Consider the following 21,214-nt stretch of genomic DNA (forward strand, 5'->3'; position numbering starts at 1 on the left):
CCTCCACTATCATGTTTCCTACCAGCCCTGCCTCCCACACTGTGCATGCATGGAGAGAAGATCTAAAGAGGGGAGCCTCTTCATACAGTGCATACAGTTGGTTCCCCTGTTCAAACCTTCTCTCTCCCCCTCTCCATGCATGGATGGTGTGGGGAGCACAAACTGTGATATGATGGTGGGGGTGAAGACAGGAGGCATGCCCCCACTCTTTTCCTCTTCACAATTACAATCCCATGGAAGAGAATGCCTGAATATTACAATAGCCAGTGGAGGTTGCTCCATTAGGGAAAATAGGGCAGTGCCCCACTGACCTAAGTATGTCCTCACCTGCCTGCCTTCCTACTTACAACCCCTTCCAGGGGGTGGCCCTGCCTGTCAGCTTCCTCCCCCTCTTTAGTCTCACTTTTGCCCTTGCAGTGTGCAGCAGGGAGGAGGACAACACTAGAATTAACTGGCTCCACCTCGCATTTGCTGCACTGTGAATCGCCTTCTGCGCTATCAGTCCCAGGGGGCACTAGCCACCACTGACAATAGGGTGGGGGTTTTTTAATTAAAATTTATATACCGCATGATTGTAAAAAAAAAAACTTTAAGCACTGCATATCAGCTTTTTACTTTATACCTTTTTAACTCTGAAGATTTTTTCCCCAAGAGTGTTATTCCAGTATGGTGGTAGTGTTCTTATACTAACTTATACTAACTTTACTTTTTATTCATGTCAACTCATGTCTACAGTCACCCCTAATAAAGACACTTGTCAAAATGTGTTGGGCTGTTTAATCGTATTGATAAACTCAAATTTGGCCCCTGGTTGAGGTCAATCCCTTGTCTTTGCTGTTTTTGCTATACCCTGAACAACTATTATTTTGAGGAAGAGTGTCCCTGTTATGGAAATTTGTATAGGCAGTGATCGTCAGTGGTCTGAGATGCGTGTGTGCCAGTGTGTGTATTTACCTAAGTAGCAGGCTTTTACCCTGCATGTAGATCACTGAAACTTAAGAATTAGTAAAATAAGAAAAGCTACTTTATTTGTAGAAATACATAGTAGATAGGGAAGGCATACCTAGTTCTAACTAAGTTGAAGGCACAATCCCCAGACGTGGGTATTGCTCTCATGGCTCAGGAGAGAGCGCAAAGACAAAGATGTCTCCTCTCTTCTCGGACAGTTGAAGAAGAGAACAAAGGAAGGAGGGGCAGATAAGCTTCCCTGAGCATATCAGTCTACAACAGAAGGAAGTTAGGCAGAGAACAGCACAGGTAAAGGTAGTCAAGCCTAGCCAGCTGGAGGACCCTAATTCTATCTCCCTTCTGGAATACAAACAAAAGAACCCAAACAGGAGTTGCTCCTGCCCCCACTTCCAATACTCCCTTCCCAGAATTGTGCCAGTACAACTACATATGCCACTCTCAGTAAATCTGCAGTCAGATCAGCAGTGTTCTCAGCAATTTAAATGATGTGAGAGTGGGTGAAAAGGTATGAAATTTCAAGCTGCTTAATTGTGCTTTTTAACCGTTCTCCAAACTTCTGAGGGTCTTGGTTGACATTTTTGGCAGTCCTGCCTTTTTCCCATCAGGGGCAGTTAGAATATGTGCAGTGCCGTTCAGTTCCTAAGGAAGCTACGGAGTAGATGCAGATTTTTTCACCTTTATTATTTTATTATTATCATAACAACATGCATAACTCTTATCACAAAGAGATAAAATTATTAATCATAGCCAAATATACAACAAAACCGTAATCACATAATTAAGCAATAATGTTGAAAGCCATATCCTCGCAGGATAGTGCAAGGACAGTGGATGCAGAATTAAGCATCCTTTTTTCATAAAAGCAAGGTGTTCTGTTTTTTGTTTTTTTTAGCCCATTTTTGAAGGTAGATTTGAAAGGACACGGGAAATACTTGGTAAAAGAGATTAGAGGTGGTGGGAGAGAGAAGCTTAGCATGATTTTCTGGTCATGGAATGAGGCTTCACTGTCTTTAACCCTCACTTCCAGCAGAAGCAAATTCAATTATGCAGAAATAATATGTATCATTTATAAGAACATAAGAACAACCTGGTGGATCAGGTCAATGACCCATCTAGTCCAGCATGCTGTGTTTACAGTGGCCAATCAGATGCCTATGGGAAGCTCACAAGCAGGACCTGAGTGCAACAGCACTCTCCCCCCTTGCGTTTCCTGCAACTGGTGTTTAGATGCACACTAACTCTAACTGTGGAGGGAAAGCATAGCCATCATGGCTAGGAGCCATTGATAACCTTATCTTTCATGAATTTGTCTAATCCTCGTTTAGAGTCATACCAGTTGGGGGCCATCACTGCTTGTGGATTCCAAAGTTTAACTATATCCTGCGTGAAGAAGTACTTGTTTTTGCCTGTTTGAATCTTCCAACATTTAGCTTCATTGGATGTCCATGAGTTCTAGAGTTATGCAAAAGAGAAAAAAACTTTTCTCTATCCACATGCTCCATGCCATGCATAATATTATACACTTCTGTCATCACATCACCTCTTACTTGCCTTTTGCTCTAAACTAAAAAGGCCCAGATACTGCAGGCTTTCCTCATAGGGGAGTATCTCCATTTCCTTAATAATTTTTGTTGCTCTTTCCTCAACCTTTTCCAACACTATATCTTTTTTGAGGTGAGACGACCAGAACTGTACACAGTATTCCAAATGTGGTCACACTGATGATGATGATGATTTATAACTTCATCATCAGTAGGCTTCAGGGCGGGTTACAAAATCTAAAATACAATATTAAAAAGAATTAAAACTAATTTCAAGCACAAGAATAGGGAGTGTTCTGAAAACATGTATATCATACTTCTGAGGGTGGTGGAACTACCAAGAAGGCCCTCTCTGCTGATCTTAACACCCAAGAGGGTCTGTAGAGAAGGAAACAGATGTTTAGGGCTTTAAACACTAACAAGAGCCCCTTAGTTGGGACTGGAAACAAACTGGCAACCAATGCAATTGTTTTAGAACAGAGGTTATATGAGTTCTAAAAGCAACCCCAGCCAGTAATCTAGCTGCTCCATTTTGGACCAGTTGAAGTTTCTGGGTCTTCTTCAAGGACAGCCCCGCATTGCAATAATCCATCTGGAAGTTACCAGAGAATGGGGTACTGTTGCCATCTCTGGCCAAAAGGGGTGAACCAACCATAGCTGGAGATAGGCACTCCTAGCCATGAGGCCACCCGAGCCTCCAGTGTCAATGTTGGATCGAGGAATACCCCCAACCTAAGAACCTGCTCCTTCCAGGGAGTTCAACCCCATCCAGAAGAGGCCATCTTTCCTTCTCGTGGACTCACAAACTTGGAACACACAACAGCTTTGTCTTTTCAGGATTCAGCTTCAGTTTTTTTGTCCACTTCCAGCCTATCACTGCCTCCATAATGGCATTATGACACCAGCAGATTTATTTACAATTCATTTTCTAATGAACCCTAGCGTGGTGTTTGCCTTTTTCACGACTGCCACACACTGGGCCAACATCTTTGTTGAGCTATCCACTACGACCCCAAGGTTCATTCACCACCAGTTCAAACCCCATGAGTGTATATGTGAAATTAAGATTTTTTTTGTCCCCACATGCATCATTTACATTTGTTTACACTGAATTGCATTTGCCATTTTTCCACCCATTCACTAAGTTTGGAGAGGTCCTTTTGGAGCTGTTCACAATCCCATTTTGTTTTCACAACTCAGCAAACTTGGCCGCCTCACTGCTCAACCCTAACTCTAGATCATTTATGAACAAGTGAAAAAGCACTGGTCCCAGTACCGATCCTTGGGGGACTCCACTTTCTACATCCCTCCACTGGGAGAACTGTCCATTTATTTATACTGTGCTTCCTGTTTCTTAGCCAGTTCCTGATCCTCAAGAAGACCTTTCCACTTATTCCAATGACTGCTGAGCTTATTCAGCTGTCTTTTGTGAGATACCTTTTTGAAACTTGAAAGTCCAAGTACACTATGTTAGCTGGATCACCTCTACCTATATGCTTGTTGATGCAAATAATTCTAATAAGTTAATGAGTCAGGACTTAACCTTGCAGAAGCCATGCTAGTTCTTCTTCAGCAATGCTCACTTTTCTATATGCTTGATTATTTTTTCTTTAACAATGCTTTCCACCAGTTTTCCCAGAACAGATATTAAGCTAACTGACCTGTAATTTCCAGGATCCCTCCAGTGTGTTCACTGCTACACCCACAGGTATGGAGGCAGATCTTAAATACAAGTTACATATTTTTGTCAGAAGATCAGGAATTTCACATTTGAGTTCTTTGAGAAGTCTCGGGTGGATGCCATCCAGATCTGGTGACTCCCTTTCTGCAAAAAATAGTTCAGGCACAGGGATTTGTCCTATATCTTCTGCTGTGAAGACATATGCAAAGGATTCATTCAGCTTCCCTGCAATCTCCTTATCTTCTTTTATCACACCTTTGATTCCCTTGTCATCCAGGGGTGTAGTTGTCCAGGGTCCTACTTTTTTGGAAGCAGGGTCACAGCAGGGTCCTTATGTCTCCAGTCACCTTTCATGCTGTTCAGAGCCAATCAAAGTGAAATAAATCAAATCAGCAGCTAACACACATGCTGATTGGTTCCTAAAGACATCTATTGTTGCAAGAGAAGGTGCCCGTGGAAAGGATTGAGGAGTGGGGAGATGGGAGCAAGCAAGCAAGGGAAAGTGGTAAAAGAGGGAGGGGAGGGGAGAACTTGGGCTGAAGGGGGCTCTCTGAATTGGCGATCTGCATTGATTATTGCAATGCATCACTAAAGAAAAGTACCCCAAAGTAAGAGATTTAAAGCACATTTTATTGTTTCATCTTAGGAGTTGTGGCTGTGAGGGGGAATACCTGTGAGGGGGCACGGCATGAGTATCATGAAGGGACCCTGCACTTTGAATTTACCTCTACACTACTGTTGTCATCCAAGGGTCCAAATGCCTCCTTAGATCGTCTCCTGCTCCTAATTATTTAAAGATTTGTTGTTGTTTGTTTGTACAAGTTGCAGTATACAGCATTTCTGTGTATATGTGTTGACTCAGAAGTAACCAAGTTCAATGGGATTTACTCCCTAGTAAGTGTGCTTAGGTGTTCACTGTAAGGCTGCAATCCTATGGACACTGACTTGGGAGAAATTCCTGTTGAACTCAGTGTGAAGTACCTTGGAGTTAAAATGCATGAGATTGTGCTTTAAGAGTGGGGCAGAGCAATCCAACTGCCGAGAAGCCAGCAGAGGAGAAGCCAGCAGAAAGCTCCTCGGGATCCTCCTCCTGTTTGGGAGCCACCGGCCCAGCTGAATGCGGACTCCATTGGGAGCCGCATGCACGGGCCAGCCAGGAAGTGCTGGCTCTGGCAAACAGGCCTACTGGGGAGTAAGCACTCCCTTGTGGCCAGTGAAGTTTGCAGGGGGATTGGGACCCAGGGGAAGGATCTGAACACAATAGGTATCTTGTGTAAGTCCCCCCCCTGCGGATCTGCCCCGCCATGCCTCTGGAACACCCCCATTTTCAGGGCTTCTGCTGGCCCTCTGTCCACTGCGCTGGCCGTTCCCAGCGGCACACTCTACAGCATCCAATTCACCCCAGCCCAGCAGAAAGGTGAGTTGGATTGACCCTAAACTGCAAAGTCCCCTGTTTAAATCTCACCAGCCATGAACTCACTAGGTGACCTTAAACAAGCACTGTTTCTTAAGCTCAGCAGGGCTGTTGTAAGAATATCTAGCAAAGTATATGTGAATCACTTGAAAAGAACTATAATCCTGTTATTATTACTTAATAACAGCAACCTGTTTCATTATCTTACCCTCCCTCAGCTCCACTTCTCATTTTGTTCTTTTGTCACTTTCCCTCCCATCATCTGCAACCAAGAAATTCACTTTTTATTTGCTCTTTACAGGAATTTTACCTCAGTCACAACAAGACTACTTAAAAAGAATATTGGGTTGTGTGCAACTAAGTCCTGCTCAGATTAGACTACTGATGGGTTCTGTTTGTGCAGTAATCGGATTTGCCATTGGATTAATTATTATTTCTGATATTCTCTTATCTTTGCGGAAAGAATTTTGAAGTAGCAACTCTGGTTTCCAATTCTTTCTTTTTTTCTGATTTTTAAAAAAAATTCACTTAGAAATCATTGATAGTGTGAGTGATACTTTAATTGATATATTTTCTATGTGAGCTCTTCAAATGTGGAGACTCATGAATAAATAGCAATTATAATATCAACAATTCTCCGCAAAGCAAAGCAAAGCAAAAAAAAAAAGATCATAAATATGAAAAGGTATCAGAGGAAAAAGGAATCAGATCATTAATGACCACAGGGGGCCACACTTAAAAACAAAATGTAAAAAAGGAGAGGATTCCATCCCTAGAGTAAACCCATTAAAATTAATGAATCAAATTAGCCATGTCGATTAACTTCAATGGATCCGCTCTGAGTAGGATTATCATTTGATACCACCCATTGTTGTGTTGATGGCCCCTCCTATAGCTAAATAAATATGTAGCAAAACTGGGTATCAGGTTGCTATCTCTCTGTAAATTCTTGAGCTAATGTTGCATTGAACATGTGCTTCTCACCCAGTGAAATAAGTGCTTTTCACCCAATGAAATGACTTATTAGCAGGGATAGGATTCTGCCCTCAGCTTTACCGTTTACCACCTATGGCAAAGGCAGTACACTCATGGACCATTGACTAGTTCAGACCTGCAAAACATATTTTAGTGACCTGCCAGCCCTTATCTTCCTCCCCATCACAGTGCTGCAAGGGGGAGGAAACTGCCCCATCACAGCCCTGGGCTTTCTGAAGAGAGTTAAACCTCTCCACCAAGTCCAGCACTGTGGTGGGATGGTTTGAATGTCCATTGCAGTGCTCAGCTGAGAGCAGACCTCTCATCTCAGCTCAGGACTGATGGAGAACTCACTCCATCTCAGTGGTGGATTGAGGAAAAGTTTAAACCCTCAGCCCAGCACTTTAATAGGATGTGTGTGGTGTTTGGGGGGGGGAGAGACTGTATGTTGTGTGGATGTGCATGTGGATGTTTGTGTAGTCTGTATGTGTGCGTTTATTTCAGAGCTTGGAAAAGTTACTTTTTTGAACTACAACTCCCATCAGCCCCAGCCAGCATGGCCACTAGATTGGGCTGATGGGAGTTGTAGTTCAAAAATGTAACTTTTCCAAGCTCTGGTTTATTTGTGCTGGGTATGGTGTGCATGCATGTCACGTGGCCAAAAACGGTTAAGTCACTCCTTTCTTTTTTTCTTTCTTTTTATTTCTCTGTCTTTCCTACTCTGTGTTTGCAGATTCCCAGCTATGGAAATGTGGATGTGCATGTGGATGTTTGTGTAGTCTGTATGTGTGCGTTTATTTCAGAGCTTGGAAAAGTTACTTTTTTGAACTACAACTCCCATCAGCCCCAGCCAGCATGGCCACTAGATTGGGCTGATGGGAGTTGTAGTTCAAAAATGTAACTTTTCCAAGCTCTGGTTTATTTGTGCTGGGTATGGTGTGCATGCATGTCACGTGGCCAAAAACGGTTAAGTCACTCCTTTCTTTTTTTCTTTCTTTTTATTTCTCTGTCTTTCCTACTCTGTGTTTGCAGATTCCCAGCTATGGAAATAAATATATAATATTTTTTTATTTTCATACTAAAATCAAACACAAATAGTATTAAGTTGCCCCCATCAGAGCCAGCTGTCATCTCATTTTCCCCTGCCTCCCCTGCATAAAAAGCATGTTTGCCCAATGGTTATCACCACAAATATTAATGGTTTTAAATAATCATATGCAATGTTATGTGCAGAAGTAGAAGTTGCATTCATGTTTGGCATCTTTAATTCCCTGGTATAGGCAGAGCTTTCCACTACCAAGCACCTGGTGTGCAATTAATTTAATGATGGAAAACTTACTTTCATGTGTTGAGAGCTCTAGACTCCAAGGGCAGTATCCAACAAATTCATTCCACCAGTGCAAGGTTTTACAGATGTGGAACAGAGTGTTCCCCCATGTCCCCTTAATCTGTTCAGCCCCCCCCACCTTCCAGAGCAGATTTGGGGAGCATGCAGGACTTTGCAAGGAGAGTAGAGGAGGAGAGCTCTGTTGCACAAGCTTAAATCCTTGTTCTGAAGGAATCATGAGGGCAACATTGGATGCAACCCCTTATCCAGTCGTATTTACAACAAGCCATATTATGTTGGTTTTCATATGTGCCTTATTGATGTCATGCCCAGCAGTCTTCTTCATGCCTCAAGGTCCTATCTTGTCAAGCACTCTGCAAATATAGAAGGCAGTCCAAATCCTGTACAGCTTATGATAAAAATAAACCTCAACAGGAGTACAAATATGAACGATTAAACAATTCCACCGTTGAAAGAGTGCTCCATCTGGACCATATGTGAGATAAAAATCACCAAAAACCAATTTATCACCACTCAGACCATGCTGTATCCACTGAAATGACAAAAAAGTGTTGGAGAAAATTGGAGCTTGTCAGTTCACAAGTGTGTGATTTAGAGTTTGCTATCATTAAACAGCGCTAAAAAGCTCTGCTGTCAATGGAAAATGCAAAGTTATGCATTACGAACACGATGACTGAAACTACTGCCTTCTGGATGAGCTCAGGGTTAGTTGTAATATATATACAACCAAAAAGCATAGAACTGGGAGTAATAAAAACATAGGGCTTCTAAAAGCAAACTGTGTAAAATGGGGAGGTTTACATTCTTTTCCAGAATGATATCACATTAATACGTTTCTGAATTGGCCCCTCTTTGTAACTGATGGACAGAATTGCGCCTTACAAGGTTTGGGAGACATTTTTGTTTTAGAGTTTGGAGTGACATAATATCTTGAGCATGCCAGTTCAGTAATCAAAGCTACGTAAACCTTTTGTCCATTTATTCCTAATTTCACCATCCATCTGGGACTCTAGAGCTAAGGTGTGAGACAGCTGCCTGAACATTAGGTAGAAAGACAGAGTTGATCTTTTTGCTGACGGGAAGGAGAAAAAAATATATTTTCATTAATATATTTATAGGTGTTTTCCACAGAGTAGAAACCTCATGGGTCACTGCCACACTGCTGAATACAATTTACTTCAAAGGCAGTGAAGAGCAGCACATCTGAAAAGTAACTCTGGCATATATAACATTTGTTGATTTGGTGAGAACAAGCTTTCTTAATGTGTGAGAGAAGCAGGCAATGTCTATCTAAGAAAAAACAGAAATCAACATCTTGATTTTGGAGCAAACAAATCTGCCCTCCTGCCCTGGTTAAACATAGGGCAACGTTGCCCTTGACACATCTCTAAGCCAGTTCCAACAACTGAATTATGTATTATTGTTTATTTTTTACATATATATCCCATCTTTCCTCCAATAAATTCAAGGTAGTGTGCATGTTCTCACCTCCCTATTTTATCCTCACAACAACCCTGTGAAGTAGGTTAGGTTGCAAGACAGTGACTGGCCCAAGGGCACCCAGTGAGCTTCCTGGCTGAGTGGGGATTTGAACCCTGGTCTCGCTGGTCATAGCCCAGCACCCTAAACATTACACCACACTAGATCTTTTTCATTGAAACCACAGTGAGTCCTCTACCCCATGGTATTCAAAGAAGCTTAACCTCACTAAGAAGCAGTTAGATTATTACACCAGAAAGTGTCATGTTTGAATAAATTCACTGAGAGACAAAATATTCTTCTATTTTAGCTTATGGTCCATGGCCATGAATCACCAAGCTGAATAAAGCACATTCTACTATGTTTTATAGGATGGCTTAACCCAGTCTTACACTGTCACTTAATGGCTGCTCCATAAGCTAAAGTTCAAACCACAACATCTGCAGTGACCACCTATTGAGATGCACGAGAGACAGAGTATCTCGCAGCTTTATACCTGCATGCAAAATTTCCAAACTCCTCCTCCCAGACCTTGTTATTGTATTTTCCCAACACAGACTTCTTTTGGCACAATGGGGAAAAACCCACTGTAAAAAAAATCACTTGGTTTATCAGTAGATGTACTTCTTTTTCTGGGGTGGGGTGGGGTGGGGGGAGCTTAACTTCTCAAGCTTGTCTGATGCTGCAAATAATTGAAGCAATGCTTTTGCCATGAAAATGTCAAATGTAGATCATGGAGTCAAGACCTCTTCAGGTGTATGCTTGAACACACAAGGGTTAGAAGAGTGTAGAAGAGCAGGGGCCTGCACACAAGCCCTGCCCCCAGTTGCCCCATGCACATCTGGCTCTTCTCAGTTTTTCACACATTCATGCACAAAGGTCTGAAGGGAGCTTCTAATGGTATTCAGCTGGATGCAGTTAAAAGTCTCCTAAAAATTGGGAATAATGCAGAATTCTTGATTTGCATTCAGCTCAACTTATTTAGAAACCTTTTTCAGATCTTAGCACTAAATATGCAAAGGTTGGAATAAGAAACACACTGACCTTGCAGATATATTCTTGGTTAAGTAGGCAGAGACCTATTAAAAGGAGATGCCTTCAAAATTCCATTTAGAAACATCTCCCACATTTAGTGTCTGAGATCTGGCTGCACAGCAACACCCACAGAGGTCTGGCAGAACCCTCTGCTTCCTTGCTAAGTTGCTGCTGTGCTGGGTATGCCCCACCCACTGAAGTCAGGCAAAAGCTCTCCTACATCTCAGTAGGAGCATCTGACAGTTGGTTCTTCACCAGGTCCAAAAGGAATAAAGCTTTGAGAGGGTGCCTAGGATACCTTGAGCTGCTGGATGCTCCTAGGTGAGATGTGGCACAACCTCTGCTTTATGTAAGCTGCTTGACTGCATCAAGTGGTGGCCTGGCAAAGGAGCAGACGGTGCTGTCTAGGTGGTTATGTAGCACCCACATGTAAGCAGTTACTGAATATAAGAAAGATACTGACAACTGAAACTTCACAGTTGCATTTAAAAGGTGTCCCCATCCCTGACTTTTCCCCCAAAAGAGAACCACCACCACCCCAAAAAACCCACCAAGCATCGGAAACAGAATCCAAGTTGCATCATAAACATAAAAAAATTAAAATAGCATTTAACTTATCTCTACTTCCTTCCTCCCCTTGATTGTTTTTCTTTGCCCCACTTGACAATGACTTGTTGTCGCATGTGCGCACCCCACCCCGTACCTCAGAAGCAGCTCATTAAAAAGGACCAGAGGGGACGGGTGGGTGAGTGAGGAGGCAGCTGTCCTTCTAAGCTATGGACCCTGGCAGATGCCCAACTATACCAATTGCTACTGTGGGACCAGTATACCTATCTGAAACAACAGCATAATGACCCTGTAAAGCCAGCATAATGTCAAGTCTTTTGGTGTAAGTCTCACAACTGGAATGACTCATCCTGTGTCCCAACTTATCTGCTAGTGCAATGATTCCGAATTTGGTTATCAGGTCACTTTTAATTTATTTTTATCCCTGCCTTTTAAACCAAAGGCCCCTCAAGGCAGTCCACACTTACTTACATTCATGTTGCCCTATTAAGCTACACTAACATAAGAGGCATGTGAACTACCCCAACCTTTGTGGATTTCTGCAAGCTCATACTTTATGTTCCCTAGGCATCAAGAACCCCATGAGATAGATTTCAAGAGAAAACTATAAAAGCATTTTAAATGAACTACATACACTGTTCCTGTAAAAGTTCTTTCTATATAAATTTTATTTTAAATGTAGACCTTAAAATTTTGATTGATCATATAGCCTTGCAAGGCTGGAAGCTCCACTATGTGTCTAAATAGAGAGGTGAGAATTTTCCTTTTACACAGTTGCTTCTTCAGTCTCTTCAGGACTCCCTGGGGCAAAATTTTAAAACGGTAACATTTTTAGGTACAGGAGAGGAAAATGCTAGGCTAGAGACTTGTTCATTCAAGCTTTCATGGAGGCATAACTCTGCAAGGACCTTTTCTGGTCGTTTGTTTTTAAAAAAAGTATTTTTTTATTTCCTTCAGTTAAAAAAGCAAAGCAAAGCTACCATTCATTGTAGTGATCCCAGGGTGGGTTGCAACATAAAACAAAGCAGCATAGCACAAACTGTGTTAAAGCATGGCAGAGCTTTTTGACACATTCATTTTAGTTTCACAAACTTTTACGCCGATGTAACTCTTGTCCTGCTGTCACTGGGAGTGCTGCTGCCAGGTCACAACTATTTTGTTTCCCCACCTTCATTTTGCCTCTCAGCTTCCATCTTGTTTGTAGTTGTTAAGCTGACAAAGGGTCTGTAACCAGTACAAGAATGTTTGGCAGCTAGGACTGACTGCCATTCTTTATTGACCCAGAAAAGAGAGGATCCTACCCTAATTTCCATGGGCTATGAAACTCGCTCCCTCCCATTCACTGACAATACCAAGAGCTCTGTTTTCTTTTGTGTAGACCTAGCACCAAACACATCCATCCAGTGCCACTCTTTTCAGAAAGTAGCCCGGGCATCTCCACCTCTTTGATTCCCCTGGAAAGCCCCTTTCATTAGACACCCTGGTTTTTGTTTCCTTATAGTCTGAGGCCATCCCTGCCTTTGGATTTCTTCTTCTTTTGGGGGGTGGGCTGTCTCTGCTAGAATCCACATTGCCCACAACTCTCAGTTCCCAGCCATGTACCCCATTTCATGCATCATTTACCAAGGTTTCTATCCAGTTAAGCCCCTGCTGTGGCCTGAGAATGTTGGACATCCTGGATTCCTTCCACTCCTGCCTCATGGGCAACGTACTACAGCCCCACCTCTCTGCTTGGGCCTAATTCTGCCACTCATGACCATTCACCCCCTCCTTCTCTTCCCCCTCCCCACCCACTCACCCTGTACATCAGAAGGACTGGTAAACCCTCTTCTTCCTGCCTGCCTGAGTCTTTTGCACACTTATTGCCCCACTCCTCCTCCTCGTTCTGCCTTCCTCCTTCTCTCTCTGACCATCATCTGGCAAGATTATTGCTACGATCTGCAGAGGTTCCCCTACAAGCACCAGACCACATTCTTCAATTGTTCCCAGAAGGGAACACTCCCTAAATATGGAAAATATATCTGAGACATATATGCTGAGCAACAAGCATGGTAACAGTATCCTCACTCTTGGCATATTGTACTGGGGTGGGCAGGAGGGAATATCCCAATAAAAATACTTTTAAATACTTTTTAAAATACAGCAGATGTGAAAGGTGCATCCATTTATTATAAGACGTGTGCCCCTTTAACCTGATCTTTTCCCTGCTGCTTCTAAGGTGTTAAAATGACAACCAAAACACCATTGTGACCTTATTTTTGTATTTGTTTGTTTGTTAGAGGGCATGCATGTCCAAAATACAAAATGTAAAGTAATTCTCCCACTGTTGCCAGACTGGTGCTTTCCTCGCCCATGCCACCACCCTGCCCTACTCCCTCCTGGTGAGTGGTGAAATTGCCACAGCTGGATGGGCAGCACAGTGGCAGTGCCTCACCTTGTGTGCCACGATGGCTTCACTTTAAATAGGAAGGATATACCTTTACTACTCTGCCCTTTCTTCCATAGTTCCTCTTATGCCTGCAGCAGCCTCCCAGAATACATGCATCTTGCCACCTTCCTTGTTTTTTTCTTTTTAAAAACCTTTTTTTGGGGCACAATCCTTGGTCCCCATATCCCCCGTTCTGTAACCAAGCCAGAGTAGGGACATGTTTATTAGTAGGAACTAGCACTTGGGCCGGGGGGGGGGGGGAATAGCAGTGTTTGGGGAAAAGTTTGGGGCAAGAAAACAGAATGGGACAGAAAAGGTTAACCCCCCCTTCCTCTCCCCTGTGGGAAAGCTCCATGGCTCAATGGAAGAGTGTCTGCTTTGCATGCAGAAGGTCCCAGGCTCAATCCCCAGCATCTGCAGATAGGCCTGGGAATGTCCCCTGCCTGTGACCCTGGGGAGTCACAGCCAGTCACTGGAGACAGTACTGAGTTAGACTGACCAATGGGTTTGACTCACTATAAAGCAGCTTCCTATGTTCCCAGTACTACAGTCTATATCAGAACTCCCTTTGTTTCTTTTTTCTGAAAGACAGATGGCAGACAGTGTCAATTGTCTGCTTTAGGAAAAATACATGAGTGGTAACACATTTATTTTGTAGCTTAGTCACATCTCTTTTTTATTATTACACTTCTATGCCACCTTTCCTCCAAGTAACTCAAGGTGGTATACAAATATGGTTCTTCCCCTCCCAATTTTATCCTCATAACAACTCTGTGACGTAGGTTAGGCTGAGAGACCTTCACAGGCCCAAGTCACCCAGTGAACTAAGAGGCCAAGTGGGGATTTGAACCCTGGTCTCCCAGGTCCCAGTCCGACACTCTTAACCACTGCACCACACTGGCTCAATTAAACAGTTCAGAGAAGGCAAGCAAGAAAGGATCAGACTATTTATTCCAAGTGTTTTAAAGAGGCAATTGCCTAATGAGTTCACAGTCTTCATACCTGTCAGAGCACTCATATATTTTGGTATGCATCATTTGAACAAAGTGCAAAGTAAAAAAGGGGGGGCAATAGCATATTTGTGCATGAATTTAGCCTTCAGGCTGTATGATGTGAATGACTGCTGAATAAAAACTGGCAAAATTCTATTTCTTCGCCATTTCTATTCAACTTAAACCCACCAGTGGAAATACAACAAATGTTTAACAGTACAATAGTTTTCCCTATTTGGAAAAATATAAGCATTTGACAATGCAGCACTTTGTGAAAGCCAGTAATTCTACCATATCTGTCTGGAAGTATTAACAGAAAGCTACAGAGCAGAGATGTTACGGTAGCCTAATTTAGGTTTCATGGAAATCAATAAGAATTTGACTTCTGCGTGAGTAGAATGAACAACTTAACATTTCTGATAAACTCCTTCTTCCAGTTAATGAAGTAAACCTAGAAATCTTTTCCATGAAGTGATTTAACTGATACTGAAATGGAAATGGACTGCCTTCAAGTCAATTCTGACCTATGGCGACCTTATGAATAGGGTTTTCATGGTAAATGGTATTCAGAGGCGATTTCACCATTGCCTTCCTCTGAGGCTGAGTGGCAGTGACTGGCCCAAGGTCACCCAGTGAGCTTCGTGGCTGTGTGGGGATTCGAACCCTGGTCTCCCAGGTTGTAGTCCAACACTCTAACCACTACACCACACTGGCTCGCTAACTGATACTAGAGTTCTATAAAGTCCATCAGACTGTTTAGATTTCTTCCCTGGATTGGGCCCAGAATTTAATCCTGGATTCAGGACAGACTAAAAGAAGTACATAGTTAAATAGTGCATTTTGCCACTACAAGACGTGGAGATGGCCACCAACTTGAATGGTTTTAAAAGCGGACCAACTCATGGAGACTAGCCATGATAACTACATGTTACTTCCAGTGTCAGAGAGAGTATACCTCTGAATACCAATTACCAGAGATCACAAGTGGGGAGAAAGCTGTTGCACTCATGTCCTGCCTTAATGCTTCCCATATGCACCTGGCTGCAGTAGCAGCAGGCAGGGCACCATGGGCAGGGCGACATTGTTTCCCTGGCTTCCTTAACACCGGATGTCACTGTCGGTTACTGAGAGGGAGGGGGAAGGCAGCAGGGAATGTGGTGTGGATGCAGTGGCAGACCCAATCCAACACTCCTGCCATTGCACAGTACATCTTCTTTAATGTTCAGCTCCAAGAGTGTGGACATTCACATAACCCCCAACCAGGGACATCACAAAGGGGGAGCAACCTTAAACTTCTAGAATTCAAGGAAGACACTGGCCTTAAAGGCCCAAGAAGCTCAAGTCAGGCCTTTTCCCAAGAGTGCTCAGAAAAAGAGTGTTCCATTCTGCACTTTGAGAGAAGAGGGTGAGTTATCAAAGAGGTGAACCCTGACATCAATAGCCTGGCTTCTCTTTTGCGTTCCAAATTTACTCCCAAACTTTTCTCTAAAGCAAGTAAAGCCTCATGCCTAAAGTCAAAGACGAAGAAAGAGAAAGCAACCTCATCAGCCTTACCAACTGAGGTATAGGCACCAGTCAAACCTCTAACAGTGCCTTTTCTGAAATCCTTTGAGAGGTAACTCACAGCAGAGTGGTCCAGTGCAGTCAGGAACAAGATGGTACATAATTTGGTAAAAAAGCTATACTACCAGAGCCACTCAGTCACAACAACTCATACTTCTGCCAATAGATCTGCCCGTTGCAGCACCATCCTCTTCAGCAGTTATTCCTTCCTGAGAGTGAGGGGGTCTTTCCAGGGCATATGCAACAACAGAGTAGAGGTTGTGTAGCACAAAATCTTTGAAGCGTCAGCAACATCTTTGAGAATGTTGGTCATCATCTCCGTTTTTGCCTGAGCTTCCTCCCTGTGAGCAGAAGAGACTAATCTTAATCTTCACAGCTGCCTTTTTTAATCTCAGAGGATAATGACAGCCCTCCTGCCTTTCCTCTGAGAGAATTGGCATTTTATACTTCTGTAAATTAACATTCCTGAGGGGAGCAGTCTCCCACCACTCAGATGTTCATTGGAATCCGATTTGCACAATGGGAATATTTGGGGAGGTAGATAAGGCTCCCTGGGATGTATTCAATATCATTTGTCACCTAAAAATGCATTTTATAGTTCTGCTTTACTGGCATACAGTCCAAATGATGTGTGCTAGTTTGGTTTTTCTAGGCTTGTTATTATGTTAATAGCTTTTTCGTTTTCTGTTTCTGTTAGTTTTTTTGGTACGGTTCCTCTAGTTTTTCCAGTCATGGGGAAGAAAGTGACCCATCAGAAGGAGGACTCTGTCACCAGATGGGCCCGCCTCTTAGCTGGTCGAAGGGGATATCCCAGAGGATAATGACTCCCCCCCTGCCTTCTTCAAGAACCATTCTATATATATTATTATTGAGTGTTCTGGGAAATTTGTTCAGGCTAATGAACTTCATATATTAAGTAATCCAAATACAATTCAGTAGAAAGTAACCTAACATAAATTAATTGCATTCTGCATTTTTATAGCACTCTCACAAACTACCATGTATCAGGAGCATGCAGGTGAATGTCAATTACTTGCACAACAAGAAAGGAGACAGGTCAGTTACTTCTGTATGGTGATGGTGCCCCCACTGAACTGAAACATTTTTGCATGTTCAGTTTTACTGTGCAAGCTTAAGCATGGGTATATGAAGGTAACTCCCAGTTCGGTTGGAAAGTAACTTTCAGTTCTCTTGGAACTAAAGGCCCAAACAGATGTAATGTGGGAGATCTGTGATTGGATCTTCTAATAGGTTGTCTTTATTTCAAAGTAGTCAAGAGGGTGCTAATTTGATCAGGGAAATGATGCTTGGAAAAGTTACTTTTTTGAACTACAACTCCCATCAGCCCCAGCCAGCATGGCCACTGGATTGGTCTGATGGGAGTTGTAGTTCAAAAAAGTAACTTTTCCAATTAACCCTTCTACCCAAATGCAGTTTCCCTAATCTAAATCACCTCCAGAAGCTGCAGTGCCAAACTATACAGCAAAAGTAAAAAAAAGAGGAGACATCAAAATAACCAAAAAGAGGAAATGGCCCTCATATAGGTCTTAGAAGAAATGTAAGCTTTATTAGGTTGTTCAACATATGCCACGTAGATATACATTGGGGCAAAACTGTGCTGCAAAGGTATTTAAGCGAACACATTTCTTTTTGCTCCAAAATAAGTTACAAATGTCACTCCTGATGAAGATTTTATCAAACACATTGGACAATTTAATAACAAATCATTTATTCTTAGCACCTGTTTGAGGTTCACACCTCTCTCTCTCTCTCTCCCTCTCTGTCTCTGTCTCTCTCTCTCTGACTTTTCAAAAATAGAGGCTCAATGCCAGTATGTGTATTTTTCCACACTGGCGCTGGTAGAAGTTTGGAAAGTGGATTATATAGATCATGGACATGGTTTTAAGGAAAGGGTTAATCTCCCTTTCCCAGCAGCTCCCCTGATCAAATGAGCAGCCCACAGGCAAAGGCAACCTGTAGACCTGATGATAGATCTCTCCTCTTGTGTCTGTTCTGATTCTAAAGTCAAGTCTTCATGTCACATGATCCATTGTTATTACTGGGCAATTGTCATAGCATCTTATGCAGTTATGCCTGTGCAAATATTAAAGAGAGTCATTTAACAGCGTAATGGATTGTCTTCTTGCAGCTCTGCATACATTGTTGCACAGTACTTTCATGGATGTTTTGATCTAAATATAGCAGGTGATAGTCAAAAACCCTAAACATTTAAGATATTCCATACAGATGAGAGAGCTTTCAAATATAGCAATCCATATCCATCTCAGTCTGTCACTGAGCACTTCAGTCAGTGTGTTGTAGGCCTGAGTCCTTAATCCAGCTGTAGCGCTCTCTCTCTCTTGTCTAGTGTGAAGGATCATAAAGGATCATAAAAAAGTTGCAAACATCCAGTCAGAATCCCTGTCAGAGGGCAGGGAAGAGAAATCCACTGCTCAGCCCATCTTTATAAGTTAAAGACTGCCTCTTATTTTCCATCATGATCTTTAAGTTCTGCCAAGAACATCCTTTTGACTGTACTGTCTGTACAGCAAGTCCACTTCATAAGCACATGTAGAGAGGCAATGAGTTGGCAGCTTCACAAATGTGGTATTTTCTTCTGCTGAAGACATCCCCAAGTCTGAGCCTGAGTATTTTCCAGAAGCACTACAATACACTCTTTATGCTGAGTTGTAATAGACTAGATTAAACATATATGAGGCATTCCTTATTGTATTATTTTACTATTATGTGGCTCAAGGGATATTTGATTAATGGCTTTAATTAATTTTTCTAGTGTTGTTTTCCATCCATACACTTAAATTAATTTATAATTTTAATTAATAAGTGATTAGTCTAAGTCTTGCACCCATCCTCTTTCAGCTACATTTCTACCTTATGTCATAGAGGAGTAAAACAAGGCTTCATTATGCAGAGAACTCATACAATTGGCTTTAAGTTTATTGGAGACTTTTAAAAAGAACCATATTTTTATTACTACTACTACTATTAATTAATTAATTATATACCATTGAATGCCAGAATGACTTCTAAGCGGTTTGCAAGCAGTTTACTATTATTTGTAATAGTAGTCATTGACATAATGTTTTTGTTTTTATTAACACCATGTTTGTGTTGGGACTAGTTCTGATACTCCAGAGAAATGTAAACAGATGCCTGATGTTCTTGCAGGAAGCTCTGTTATACTTAATCAGGTTGTTGTCCGTTCAGGTCAACATTTTCTATACTGACTGGCAGCAGATTTCCAGAGTTTCTCCTACCTGGAGATGCTGGAGATTGAACCGGGACCTTCTGCATGCAAGGCAGATGTGCTATACCACTGAACTACAGTTGTTCCTCCTTCTCTTGTGGCACAGGAGACTGAGGCAACATGCAACACTCGTTCCTTAGAAAGAAGTGAGATCGTTTTGTCTGGGTGCAGTTTGAAACAAATCTGCACTCATCTGTACACATCTTTATTGTTTGATTGGAATATACCCCGCTGCTGATGTAAGACCATTTAGGACTGCCCACAGTATTTCCATTGGACGTACCTTGGAGTCGCAACAGGTTGATCGACTAATCAGTTTTGCAGTCAGTGTGAAGCTAGCTTGAAGATAAAATGCATCCAATCTCAATTTCCCAGAGTTTTAGTAAAAAGGGGCAGAGTTTGACTGGTGTCATGTGTCCAGATTCACAAGACAGAGGTGGAGACGCACTGAAACCAGTATAATTTGCAAGTATGTCCATAGCCTAATATAACTGATAGCTCAATTCTATCTTATGTATGTTTTCTCAGAAGTATGTCCCCTTGAGTTAAGTGAGATTTACACCAGAGTAAATATTCACATCATTCTGCAACTTGATAGTGATCAGTGTTCACTATCAATCTCTTTTTTTAACAGTAAAAATTATTGTGCATAGGAGCATCACTCAGTTTTGCCTACAGTGGAAACCAAGGATGAGAAATGAGAGCAACATACCACTGCAGGGTGGGGAAACAGGCCACAAATTTTCCAATCAAGCACCTTCCAGCAGTTTGGCATTAAGAAGGCAGGGACCCAAACATGAGAGTATCTGATACAAAACTCAGCTGAAGACAAGTAATGCACGCACCATTCACACAGAAAGATCCCATTCTGCAGTTCTATTCCTCATTGCACCCTAGAATTTTCCTTACATGGTAAGCTTAGAGACATTTGTTTTGCTTTTAGCAGATACGTTGTCTGCTGTGTTTTTTGTTTGTTTTGTTTTATGCCTAAATTGCTGAGACATCATGAAGTGTTTCAGAGAGTCACTGCTTCAGTGTCAGGTTTCCTTATACAGATCTCATATTAGTTAGGACAGGCCCAGAATTCCTCCAAAGCACCCTGCTTTGGCCCAGGATTTGCTCCACTTAATATGTAATAGAAGCATGGAGCGCACAGGCTGCAGGGAGAATATAGATAAGATTTTAAACCTATATGCCATAATTTTTAGATCCTATCTATAGAAAATCTATGATGAACTATCTCTACACTATATTTTGTAAGCATCACACTGCAGTTTGCAGCATCACAGACAGGTGGCACTAAAAACTATAGTGTGATGACATGGGTGGTGGAGAGCAGGCAGCCTCAACAAACCACAGAGTGATAGTCTGGGCCAGCTCCACAAGGTCTTAGCATCGCTACCATCAGGTCTGCAAAGCAAGAAGCTTGCAATCTATTTGGGGTGGGATGAGGAGGAAGAGAGTGCTGGAGTCAGCAAGCAACCAGTGCCAGGCACTGGCCTGGACAAGCCAAGGAGTGACAGATGGGGCACCTCTGCGAGGCCTCAGCATAGCTTCAGCCAGGCCTACAAAGCAGGAAGCTTGGCGAACTGCCGGGGGGGGGGAGCTTGGCAACTTGTTTGGGTTGGGGGAGGAAGATTGGTGACCCATGTGTGGGGGGACCACCAGAGTGAGCAGGAGAGCAACCATGAGCCCAACATCTTGGCGACCTGTGGGGTGGGGAGAGAAGGAAGCTTCGTGGCCAGTTTGTGGGGAGGTAGGAGAAGAGGAAGCTTGAGTGCACCAATGCCCAGAGGTATTTGGGGATATTGTGAGGGGAGTGGGGTACCTGGGGTATGTTTGGGAGTCCCTGGAGTATGCATGCATATGTTTGGGAATCCAAGGGTTGTGTGTGTGTGTGTGTGTGTGTGTGTATGCACACACATGTGTGTTTGGGGTGCCTGGGGGCCTGACT

The 21,214-nt window shown here is 42.6% G+C and overlaps 1 protein-coding gene and 1 long non-coding RNA gene across 4 annotated transcripts in view; one reads left to right on the forward strand and one right to left on the reverse strand.

Annotated features, from left to right (window-relative positions):
• Positions 1-21,214, forward strand: part of ADGRB3 (adhesion G protein-coupled receptor B3) — a 784,090-nt gene that overhangs the window by 526,676 nt on the left and 236,200 nt on the right. The window lies entirely within an intron of this gene.
• LOC133383078 (uncharacterized) overlaps positions 1-21,214 on the reverse strand; it is a 48,195-nt gene that overhangs the window by 7,594 nt on the left and 19,387 nt on the right. Inside the window, exon 2 of the long non-coding RNA XR_009762165.1 lies at positions 4,172-4,546. This is a non-coding gene — a long non-coding RNA (uncharacterized LOC133383078). The remainder of the gene's footprint in view (positions 1-4,171; positions 4,547-21,214) is intronic.

This window comes from Rhineura floridana, chromosome 4 (genome assembly GCF_030035675.1).
Source record: "Rhineura floridana isolate rRhiFlo1 chromosome 4, rRhiFlo1.hap2, whole genome shotgun sequence".
NCBI lineage: Eukaryota > Metazoa > Chordata > Lepidosauria > Squamata > Rhineuridae > Rhineura > Rhineura floridana.